At 43.6% G+C, this 10,910-nt stretch overlaps 1 long non-coding RNA gene across 3 annotated transcripts; it reads right to left on the bottom strand.

Moving 5' to 3' along the window:
- Positions 1-1,317: 1,317 nt before the first annotated feature.
- LOC306641047 lies at positions 1,318-10,401 on the bottom strand. 3 transcript variants are annotated; one of them, XR_013757995.1, is made up of 4 exons: positions 7,770-10,401; positions 6,583-6,999; positions 5,874-6,418; positions 1,318-2,402 (listed from the first exon to the last, which is right to left on the bottom strand). It is a non-coding gene; the product is annotated as an uncharacterized lncRNA (long non-coding RNA). The 3 variants fall into 3 exon arrangements; XR_013757996.1 differs by lacking the exon at positions 6,583-6,999 and having other exon boundaries at positions 7,770-10,331; XR_013757997.1 differs by having other exon boundaries at positions 6,775-10,330.
- Positions 10,402-10,910: the final 509 nt, after the last annotated feature.

Here is a 10,910-nt window from a genome sequence, read left to right as displayed (position 1 = left end):
CCATTCTATGACAAATCATGATTTATGGTTTACTGTGGGCCAAACACTGTTGTAAGCACTTTACATAATTAGTTCATGCAACTGGCTTGCCTTCCATAACTTCTACTCCAGTTATGTGCTGGACCTGGTTTGTACTAGCTCACGAGAAACCAGTTGTGAACGTCTCTTCTCAAGTGTGTGCATGATGACATCATATGGGGAAGAACCAGATGTTAAACATTTACCAGCACACCATTGCTAACAACCAGTGATGATTCTAAATTCTTTATTCTAGTACATATATACATGGCCACAATTTCTTGATCAGGAATGAGTAAACATGAGTTACTGAAATCTAGTAGCACCTTATTTTTTCTGTTTTACCCAAGTTTTCTTAAAACTATGTTTTACTAGAGTTTCTTAAAGTTAATGGGAGTTACAGTTAACTCCTATAGCAGTTAAAGCATTGAAAAAAAGCAAAAATTAATTAATTAAAATGAAAGACAAGTCTCCAGGTCGTCTATGTGGTTGACAAAGGAGTGTAGCTCAGTGGCAGAGTGCTTTTCTAACATGTGTGTGAGGCTCTGGGTTCAATCTCCAGCAACACACACACGCACGCACGCATGCACACACGCACAATTAGTGAAAAACAAAAAGAAAATACAATGGATTCCTGTTTCCTAGTAGTCACTGGAATACTCTATTAATGGCAATTTCCACACAAAATTCAAAAATCAACACCATGCCCTGAAGCATTTCTGAATCACAGAATAAAGATTAAATTGGAATCAGCATAATTTTATCACATTGCAATATATGCTGATTATTTAGAAACCTATCATCAGTCTATGCATGTATACTGATTCTCTAGGCACCAAAATGTTGAGTTAACTGGATGACCTAATTTCCCTGACCACAAAGAGTTAGTGTACTCCATCAACTCAACAGGTTGCTGGATGCTTCCTACAGGTGGGAATGTTTTCACATTATTCTGTTCTTTTCTAAAGAAACGTATGTGCAGATAGAATATCATGTTTGTTTAATAACAAACATGCCTCCATAAAAATGTTTATGTTCAATGGAAGTAGTAACCTATAGACATTGATATAGGATTGGATCAAACTGAACCATTTTAAAACTTGCAAAAACAAGTCCCTGAGGAATACTTCAGAATTGAAAATTAAGGAGATTATTTTCTTTTTATAAAACTGCTCATATATATGTATATATACATATATATACACATATACTTATATATACTACATATATACATATACACACACACACACACACATATATATATATATATATATATATATAAATTCATAAGATCGATAAGCAGGTTCAAGTCTCTGGGGACCACACCATGTTTAGTGTAGCAGAATGGAATTATGTGGACAGGATGGACAGTTGGTGTGCTGAACATCAGAGAGATTAGCAAACGTGAATCTGAGTGGACTGACAAATGCAACGTAAAAACATAATTTCAATACTGTGGAAAGCAACACCAAAACACTTGTATTTTCAGGTAAGGTAAGAAAATAATTTGGGTTTCTCTATAGAAAAATGTATTCTTAGTAGCAAAATATGACAGAGTGATGTTAGTAACTTAACAATAGAAGAAGAGAGCCAAACTAAGGCAGATAGATGGAAAATAGGTATATTTGGGTTTTCATTGGATTGACTGTAACTTATTTTCTAGCACTTTTCATGGAAGTCTTCCAGTCATTAGTCTACCATTTTAAAAACCTCATCTTATACTCATCTATATACTTTAACTCCTATGACAATTTGCTTTTCTCCGTGTTAAACTCAATAATATAATTCTTACATCATATTATGTGCCACAACATTGTTTTAAAAATATCCAACCCCATCATATGTGTATAATGTGTCCTGGTGACCCATGATATATAATAAAACTGTGAGGAAAAGTTTGGCTTTTTAGTTCTCCAAGTCCTTTCCAGAAAGAAAGAGTCACTCATTCACATTTCTTAAAAAATTTCCAAAACCAGAAGTGTTAACAGTAAATAGTATCGGAGATTAGACATTTAAATATCATCTTCCTATTTTTAGGAACTCAGAAACTTAATTTAGTTTCTATACCATAGACAAATGATCTGTCCTAGATTGGAATCCCTCCTGGATCCATTTATATCTTACACTTTACTGCATAAGATTTCCCCCGTGGACATGCATGACCACTAGATGGTGCTGTGGTGCCCTGTTCAAACACGTTTTCACTCACTTGCAATCTCTGTCCTCCAAATCGAAGTGAGGGTTGAAGTTGATCATAATTCTCTGGTATGGGTCCGGTGCCTGAATCAGCCATTCACATTTTTCACTCGGGTGATAAGAATGAGGATAACCGGGAGATGTAAGGTACCCGGGACTTTCAATTTTTATAGTGCCGCCACATTTATCTGTAATAAATATAACATTTTAGTAGAGCTCTCCCTGACAATCAGCTAGGTATTTTAGTTTTATGTATATATATATTACCAGTTAGTAAACATTCCATAACTTTTTAAGAGGGACTCCAAGAGGTCTCCACAAGTCCTCAGGTGGCCCTGAGAGCAACACTCTACTAAAGAACACTCTTTGAGCTCTGGGAGGTTGGCTCAGGCAGAAAGCAGATTGAGATTTGAGAAGACTGTCCACCCGCAAAGTTCCTGCCCAAGAAAAAGGTCTTCTAGCATTAAAAACGTTAAATCCCCTCAATTGATGTTAACATGGTCCCCTGGGAGCTTCTGCTAGACTTAATTATCCCCCAAGAAGTGTAATCACATTAAGTAGCAAGTTCTAAGTGGAAGGTGACTAAAAGAAGCTGTTCGACCCCTTGTGTCGCTTTTTGATGATAAGCCTGGTCTATGTCATTGATCAGTGGGGATTGTCCTCCAAGACTTTGATTGGCTTAAAGCCAAACTCTTTTTTGTTTTTGTTTTATCTGCCCATAAATCTAAGTGATTTTGAGTTATCTCTGCTCCTGAGATCCAAATCAACAGAGAACAAAGTATAGTTGGTGAAGCAGAAATAATACTGCTTTACTTCTCCAAGTTGCTCAGGCTCCAAGGCCAGATTAAAGCAATGGGGCAGAAAGAAAAATAAATAGCCACTGCAGCATTAATTCTAATTACCTAAATGTTGGAGGGGAAAAAAATCCCACCACACTGATGTCTGTGTACCACGTATAGTGAACCACATTCTCACATTCTGGAAAAGGTGAGCTAACTGGTTTTGAGCCCTCAGTTTTAAAAACCCAAATGCTGAAGTGATTCACACAAATAAACCAGTCTCTGGGTTGGTTTATTGTTCGGCATAGATCCCTATTGTCACTATTTATGATGAATTTCATACTGGAGAGCCTCAGCCTGGAATGCTGCCACATTTATTGATGCTTAATTTTAAGCAATAAAAATTTGGTGCATATACTATGTAAGAGAAACAGGTATGAAAGCAGTGAAATATATAAGCCTATCAATCACAAATATTCAGTAATGGTATATATAGATTTTAATATTGCATCTAATAGATTCCCTGTGGAAAGAGAATGGCATTCTTTGCTCTCAGCATGAATTTATAAATCTACAGAATTTTATTACAGGAAAACCAGGTCAAATGGAAATGAAAGATGAAGTGCACATCAAAAATGCATAAAGCTACATGCATTACAGAAGTCATTTCCCATAAATTAAAAAGAAGACAATATAAATTATATTTTTTCTTCATTTGCTAGATGTGTCTGACTTTGTTTCTTAGATTGGGGATGGTCTTATACTGGTTTCTTTGCATTGGCTTTTAAAAGCTTTATGTTTGCCAAGAAGAAATGATGTTGCAACTGGCATTCAGAATCTCAGCTAATGATCATACTGGACTCTGTTATGTGATTCTACTGAGACTCATGCATTATTTTAAATGTGCAGAAAACTTGGAAAGTGAACCTGTCTCATTAAGTCTCCTCCAGCTCTGTACAAACATCATGGCAGTGTCTGGCATCTGTTAGAAGAGTGACATAAAACAGCACTGCTTCTAGTCACTCGACAGAGTCACTTCAGAAGACATTTAGGTGGACTTGGTACCACACCAGAGCTCTTTAATCTGTGACTTCTGAGAAAGTGACAGTGTAATAAGATAATGTGGACTGCTAGACTCCCTGGCTCTGTTAAATCTCTCTAACAGTTGATTAAGAAAGAGCAATTTCTAATGACTCTAGACCATTAGTCCTAAATAAGGTTAATGAATTAATTTAGCAGTCACTGGTACTCGGAGGAGGTGGACATGGCTTTAGGAGGACTGCTAACTTACTGAGGCATTTACTCGCTCTGGTCACTTCAAGCAGAGCAACATGGCTTTAGCTAGTCAAACTCACTGACTGAAGCCCAGATTCTCAGCATTCCCCAGATTTCTGCTAAGGAAATTAAGAAATGCGTGTGTGTGTGTGTGTGTGTGTGTGTGTGTGTGTGTTTGTGGAGTTCAGAACCTAAAATCTTAAAGCTCTTTGAACTAGCTTTCAAATCCGTCATGTGAACTACCCCCACTATGAATTTAATCTCAAAAGTTGTGAAGGACATAGGGTGAATTACTGTAATTTTAAAAGTCTAACCATTGAGCTTTTTCCTTTGGAAGAGAATGTTGTTTTATTCCCTCCAGATTATACAAAGATGCCATGAATGCAGGTTCATTAATAAATCGAACTTCACATTCACAATTTTTTGAGTGTTTGCTTCCCTGCCAGATTACACAAAGATGCCTCCAATTTAGGTTCATTAATAAATTGAGCTTCATCCACTTTCACAATTTTTTTTTTTTTTTTTTTTGGCTTATCTGTTAGAACACTGCTTGGTACCTGTGGGGGCAGGGGGAATCTATTGCTTAAATCACAAAACCTCAAGGAAAAAGCACATTAGAGAGATTAACTTCCATCATAAAGACGTGATTTAAATTCTTCTTGCTATGAGCCTCTCCACTTGCAGTCTCTTATTAAAACAATATACCATAGTAAGTAGTGGATGTTCTTTGCTTCTAATTACTTTGAAATCTAAGCCAGACAAAAGTAAATATTTGATCATTAGTTAATAATAATTGCTGAAGATTTACTGTAAAGATATTTCATGCTCTCGCTCTCACCTACTTTACAGTGTAAATCCAACATGCTTACAACCAGATCATATTTTAAAACACATTATACAGGTTTCATGGCACTGCTTATACCCTAGTACAGTCTTTCATTTACTTAACAGTGAGCAGTTTTAAAGGCTAAGTGGAAGCTGCAACTAGGTTAGAGATTTTCATATATGATGGTGACTTTACTGTATATATCAGATTCCTTTATTGACACTATGTAACTTTCATTCATACTCCAGACGGATCAGGGACGATTTACAAAGGCGGGGGAGTTCCAGCAACAGACAAGACAAACCGCTATCTCTTGCAGTCGCCCACCAGAGGAAACAGTTTAGGGAAGCTGAAAGAACCAGGAAGTTCTCCGGGAAAAGTGTTCATTAACTTTCAACAGCCATCAGATTTTTTGAAAGGAGTCTCATTTAATTGCCTTTGGGAGGAAACATTATTAAGATAATTGGTGTGCTGATCTGGGAAGGTAGGCAGCTCTGCCTACCTCCAACTCTGCAGGAAAAGCCCTACAACCAAACAACCAAGTTCAGGAAGGAGCCAGAGGACTTGAAATCCCCCTGCCCTAAACCGACTGATCTTTTTTCTTATATTTTTCCGCCCAGATAAAAGTTTCCTACACCCGGGAGGTGGTTATTCCTGGACCTCACAGCGGCTCTGCGTGAGTCGCGTAGCTGAGGCGGGAAGCCTAACCCAGGCGGGTCCCGGGCAGCTGGGAAGCCCGGGGCACCGCGCTGTCACACGCGCCTCCGCCTGTCACTTACCGTTGCGAAAAGCGCCGGCCAGGGCGAGGGCGAGGGCAAGCGCTGCGCAGAGGAGCGGCAGCCCCCTCTCCATCCTCCCTTCGCCGGATCCCCAGGCAAACGCGGGAGAATGAGAACGTGCAGGGGAAAACACAGCAAAGAGGGGAATCTAAACAATCCGAGGCGCTCCAACTGCTCCTAGAGCCGTAAAATCCTCAGTCCGTCTTGGGGAAAGGAAAGCCGCGAGGCAATGCCTTGATTGGAGAGAAACGCGTCTCTTTTTGTGTCTCAAGTCGCCTGCATCCTGTCATTTAGCTCCGGTTTCCTCTCCCTTTTCCCACACTTGTTCCTCTTCCAGGAGCCACTGCCCGGGCCATGTCTCAAAAAAAAAAAAAAAAAAAAAAAAAAAAAAAAAAAAAAAGGAGATGGGAGGGGGAGGAAGGAGGGAGGTAGGGCGACGCACACCAAAGCCAATTTCCAGAAAGAAAAAAAAAAAAAAAAAAATCCGGTTTGTTTCTGGACCGGTTGGAGCCGAGGAGCTGGCGCCCAGGGGAGGTCCGGGTTGTCTGCGGAAAGGAGAGGAGCAAGCAATGAAAAGATGAGCGGGAGACAGAGGAGTTTCACCAACTGCACCCCCGCCTCCCCCACTCCTCCGTCCTCCCCCTCCCTTCTGGAGCCCTTCCCTCGCTTCCTCCCTCCCCTCTCCCCGCACAGGCTCGCCAGTAATTGCCTGACAGGAGACTGGGAGGAACAAGTTTCTCTTGGTGTGCTTTCCCTGTCCGTCTGTCTGTCTCTCTGGAGGCCCTACAGGGAGCTCCACGGGAAGAAAGGCTCTAGGAGTCTGCGCCCAGGGCGTGAGGATGTGTGTGTTTCAGTAAGGGGCATCGAGATCGATGCCAGGCTCAGGGTCCGGCTGGCCTACCTCGGCGTACTTGCTCTGGAACCCCGGGGGGAGAGCCGGGCAGCTCTGGGAGGCGAGGATCTTGCGGCGGTGGAGAGAGGAGTGCCCGGGAGGTGGCGGCTGCTTCTTGAAACTCTAAATCCCGGCCGGTGGCCACCGCGGTGAGGAACTTGGTGCCAACCCCCTGTCACTCCCCACCATGCCACCCTGAGACCTGTGGTAGAGAGCAGCCCGCGCCCCTGGCCACTTCAGGTCAGGATTGTAGAGCCAAAAGGAGAAAACAGGTTAGATCGAGAGATGCACCACTGAGCCGAACGAGCGGAGGCAGTGTCTCTGCCACGTAAAGCCATGTTGGACCGCCCTGCCGGGCGAAGCCGGGCTTCAGCTTCACTCTGCCTCCCTGCCCGGCACCAAAGCGCGCGGCTGGGTGTCAATAGCGCCCGGGTGCCCTCCACATGCTGCGGGCTTCATTGTTCCCCGAGATTTGCTTCTCTCTCCTCTGGGTCAGAGGGAACCCGAGAGGGTGGGAGGTGGTGGGCCTCCTAGCTAGGGGGCAGCCGCCGACAGACACTGTCCGGCCTTGCTTGTTTCAGAGCCCAGAGCTCCAGGGAATTGTAAATTAGGAATCCAGTGGCCCGTTTCTGTGCATCCCAAGGGAGGGAGAAGAGTGGAGGAGAGAGGTGATCTTTGCAGGGCCCTCACAGTGCCTGCTCCGTGTTGGCCCCCAAAACTCTTGCCCACCCCCACCTCCCAGGGTCGCGCGTCCTCACTGCTACTGGAAGCCCCCCAGTTCCATCCCCGAGGGCTTTCCGGGAACTGCTGCAGGAGGCGTATGCGGATATGAATAGCAAGGACAATTTAGGGAACAAACAGGTTGTGGCCACCGATCAGGCACTAACAGGGCTAAATGCCCACGGACACGCTCCGAAAGAGTTCTTGGGGGAGGTGGAAAGGTCATACGCCTTCTGGGAAATGGCGTTTATGTACACACCGCTAAAGCAGAGCCTGGATCCTACCTGATGCAAAGAGCTGGCAAAGGAGATTTAGGAATGTTGGCAAGGAGACTGGTCAAAGGTTTTGGCGGAAGAACTAGGGTCAGACAGGGAGAAAGGACGCCCGAGGCGCACAGGCCTCTCTGGCCAGGGCTCGGCACTCGCCGGTCGCGACTGGGCGTGGTGACGCGTGCCCTTCAAGGTGCAGGAGGGTTCCGGGCGGCGCCGAGTTGCACTCTCGGAGTCCGCACTCGCCGCTCTCCTGCTCCGGGTCGAGCCTTCTTTCTCTAGTGCGGAGTCCCTGAGGCCCTGCAGCCAAGCTGCAAAGCTGGAGACTCAGCCCTCTGGGCTCCACGAGCCGGCCCTGCCCCCGAGCGCCTCCTTTCCTTCGGCACTTTCCTCCTCTAATGCTCTTTCACTCTTTCCCAGGCGCGGGTGGGGAGGGCACACAGAAAGCCCGGGGGTCAAATGCCCGGGGAGAGCGGAAGAGATCGTAGCGGTGCCGAAGGCAGCCCCCGGCTGGGGCAGGCGGGCTGGTTGGAAGCAAGGCGGGGACGCCAGCCGCGCCCAGTACATCCCCAGGGGAGCGAGCCGTTGGAGTAAAGCCCCGGCGCTTGGTTACGACCCGCACGCAGAACCGCCTGGAGGCTGTCCTCTGTAACTCGGCGCAGCCCCGCCAGTTCCAGCTGCTCTGGGCAAGCGGCACCATCACATTTAGGGTGACCCCGAGCGACCTAAGTCCTGGACTCAGAGGAACAGGCGCCTCTCAGGACCTGGCAGGTTGACAGTGAAGGGGAGCCGGGCGGAAGCAGCGACCCGGGCGTCCTGGAGTCGCAGATACTTGTTATCTTTCTAGCGGGTACGCGCTCGCGCCCGACGCGCTCGCTCCGGGGAGCCAGTTTCTACTGTGTGCCTGAATGGGGTGAGCTAGGGGGCACAAGCAGGAGACTTGAGTTGCGCTGTTTTTAGAAAACTGCCTCCAATCTCTCTTCCCTTTTCCCTGCTGAGTATGCATTTCCCAGCATAGACCTGCCAGGACAACAAATACATCCACTGATCGCAGCACCCCGGGAGGGACAGTCCCGTAGCCCCCACCATACCCCGACCTCGCCCCTCCGGCTTCCTCCTGCGGTTCCCAAGAAGGGCTGGCTGCTCCAGCGGGTCAACTCTCAGAAAATGCCTTTCTGACTTCCCCTGAGCACTTTTGCCAGCCTTTCTGCAACCAACTAATAAGACATACACTATGTACACTTGGAGAGATGTATTTATGTTCTTCCTCTGATATTCTGGTTCTAAGGTTATCTGCGGCTTTCCTAGACGCCTTGGTTTCCACACACAGTTCTGGGTAATGGAGCCCTACCACACTGATTGATAATTGCTGCCTGGTGCATTGGTACAGAGCAAATTGTCCTTGCTAACAACATCTTTCCTTTGCTGCTGGATTCCAGTAAGTGGTGAAAAGGGTCAATTTTAGATTTCCCCAATTCCCCAGCAAGGGAGAGAGACCGACTTTACATGAGAATAAGTGATAGACAAAGGAAGAATTTGGCAGTATTCCTAAATTGAATTTATTTTGGTCTCCTGAACACATCACTTCTTTTTAATACCACACTTCCCTATATTAAATAGGACCCAGTTTCACTGAAGGGAAGATTCATCTATCGCTCTCCCAGAGGGCCCAGCAGAGGCCCTTCGTGGTCAATACCTAACCTCATTGAGTGGGGTTCCGAGGCTGCTGCAGAAGTGAGGCCCATCTGAGGAAGGCAGGAACAGTGACCCATTATAAGAATGGGCTGGATGGTAAATGTGCCCTTTCTTTCATCAGGTTCTCATCAATTTGTCAGAAATAAGATGAGATCCATTGCTCCCAGAAGGCCATTTGAGCAACTAACTTCCTCAAAGTACTTTAGATTGATGCAATATGGAGATTCATGTTGCTTACCCCAAACTGTATCAAGTATAGTCAAGTTTTAGTTTGTTTTAAAAATGAAACTCATCAATGCCCAAAACAATACAGCAACATATTTTTAATGGGAGCAAACCAACATTTGACATGTAAGTATAAAGGAAGTGAAACTAGGAAAAGGTAAAAATGAAGTGTAATTATTATTTAAAATAATTCTTTTAAGAGTGGCCCTTCTGCCTTTCTTCCTCTATAGTACAAAAGGTGTCTTTTAGGGCCTCACAGCTATCTCCTTAATTTTTATAAGCAGAGAAATAAGTAAATAAACATGAATCTTTTGTTTCTGATTCTTCATTTCTAGATCTTTAAAACTTACCTTCAAAAGTCTTCACACATTGGACAAAAAAATGCCATCTGATATTTTAAAACAAATGTGAAGTTCTTGTAATACAATGTATTCAATAACAAACAAGAGGAAGGAAGACAACTAAATTTTGTATCATGCTGGTGGGTTCAAAATGTTGGTGGCAGAAGTTAAGGCTAGGTTTTTAAAACAGTATACCATTTGTCTGAAAGAATTATCCTACATTATTCTGCTTTTATTGACTTACTAAATTAAGAAGACTAAAATAAAAATAACAGAAACAGCAAACCAATAAAAGTATCATTAGAGAACATACTAAGGTTTTCTAAAGGACTATCTTTTTGTAGAATGATCTTCAAATGTAAGTTGAGCTTTAAAAAAAGAGTGGCTACTTTCTTAAAATGTATTCATAGTTTTATATAAATCGAGAACTAAACTTAAGGAATCTTAAAAGAAGTCAATAAAATAATTTAAAAATATCAAATGAAGTCTTCAAAATCACAATAAGAACTGTTTAATTTATTCTAAAATAACTTAATTTTATGGTACTTTTATTAGATGAGTCTGACTATTGTGTAGAGAGTGGGTTATGAGTGGAGTAAGGGAAGAAGTGAGGAGATTGGTTATGAAGTAGCAACAGTGGAATCTAAATAAGAGCTTGAATAAGGACTATGGAAGTGCAGATTGGAAAAGGATGCATACTACATGCATTTAGGAAATATAAATAACAGGATAGAGATGGATATGTGAATGAAAGGGTGTTGTCAATGATGACCCTTAAGATTCAAGCTTTTGTAATTAGATATGTAGTGATAATTTCACATAGACAAGGCATAATGGAAGAAGGTTTTAGAAGGGTTTGCAAGGGGGAATTTCCAAATGGAAGTAGTGGACAAGA

Source organism: Sciurus vulgaris (genome assembly GCF_902686455.1).
Source record: "Sciurus vulgaris genome assembly, chromosome: 12".
Lineage (NCBI taxonomy): Eukaryota > Metazoa > Chordata > Mammalia > Rodentia > Sciuridae > Sciurus > Sciurus vulgaris.
Note: the sequence above shows the minus strand (reverse complement) of the source record. Positions and strands in the feature narration are given on the sequence as shown.